Raw genomic sequence first — 1,189 nt, forward strand, 5'->3', positions numbered from 1 at the left:
TTCACAAGAAGGAGATTTGTCCAATTTGTAGGGATTAGGGGAAAGGAAGCGATTTCAAAATATCGTTCAAGTTTGACCAGCAAAGTTTTAAAATAGCTTTTACTGGCGTTGCCCTCCCCACTGTGGACAGTGTCTGGGAGCAGAGAGCTACAAGTGCCTGGGACATCACTGGGGCTTTGTTGCTGGTGCAGCCTGAAGGGGGCGGGGCGGGGAAGGGGGCGGGGCTGAGGGCGGAGCGTCTCCCTTTTCTGGAAGAAATGCAAATTAGCGCTGCCTCGCCCGGCGAGGGTAGTATTCGGTGGAAAACATGGGACTTTCAGGATGTTCTTTGATCCGGGTGAGGAATGGCGCTGTCTCTACAGAACAGGGAACCTGAGGCAGGTGAATGTTCGATTTTCGAAAACGCAGTCAATCGGAGCGTAAGGGGTAGGGGCGGTTGCTGGGTTTGAGCGAGTGAGCGCACGGAGCATACTTACCTGGCAGGGGAGATACCATGATCTCCAAGGTGGTTCTCCCAGGACGAGGCTATCCCATTGCACTTCGGGTGTGCTGACGCCTGCGATGTCCCCAAATGCGGGATACTCGACTGCAAAATTTGTGGTAGTGGGGGACTGCGTTCGCGCTCTCCCCTGGTCTACAAGCAAAAGTCAGATGATCCGATAGGGGGCGCTCGCTTGGCTTACCTCCACCTTCCTGAAGTCCCACCCATCTCTCTGCAACAAGGTGGCAAGGTACATGCTGCATGTTGTACTTCACCCTGCCGTCATTTGGTAGGGTGCCTGCTGCACTTCCTACTTCACCCTGCCATCATTTGGTAGGGTGCCTGCTGCACTTCCTACTTCATCCTGCCATCATTTGGCAAGGTACGTGCTGCACTTCCTACCTCATCCTGTCATCATTTGTTAAGGTACATGCTGCTCGTCCTACTTCATCCTGCCATCATTTGGCAAGGTACGTGCTGCACGTCCTACTTCATCCTGCCATCAACCACTGTGTTACGTCCGACCTTATGACAAGAGCAACGAGCCAAACCCTCAAATTGCCAAATCCATTTCCCTCCACTTACTGCCCAGTGCTCAAAACGCCTCTTTACTGGAGAGAGGGAAAACAGCCCCAGCCGGTTCAGCCTCTCCCTGAAGCTCAAATCCTCCAACCCTGGCAACCTCCTTGTAAATCTTTTCAAGTTTCA

At 53.0% G+C, this 1,189-nt stretch overlaps 1 non-coding gene across 1 annotated transcript; it reads left to right on the forward strand.

The window, feature by feature from the left end:
- The first annotated feature begins 468 nt into the window (after positions 1 to 468).
- LOC122545733 (U1 spliceosomal RNA) lies at positions 469 to 632 on the forward strand. Its single transcript, XR_006310586.2, has one exon. It is a non-coding gene; the product is annotated as a U1 spliceosomal RNA (small nuclear RNA).
- Positions 633 to 1,189: the final 557 nt, after the last annotated feature.

This window comes from Chiloscyllium plagiosum, unplaced genomic scaffold, assembly GCF_037043375.1.
Source record: "Chiloscyllium plagiosum isolate Xiang-an unplaced genomic scaffold, Cpla_swu_hap1 HiC_scaffold_40, whole genome shotgun sequence".
Taxonomy (NCBI): domain Eukaryota; kingdom Metazoa; phylum Chordata; class Chondrichthyes; order Orectolobiformes; family Hemiscylliidae; genus Chiloscyllium; species Chiloscyllium plagiosum.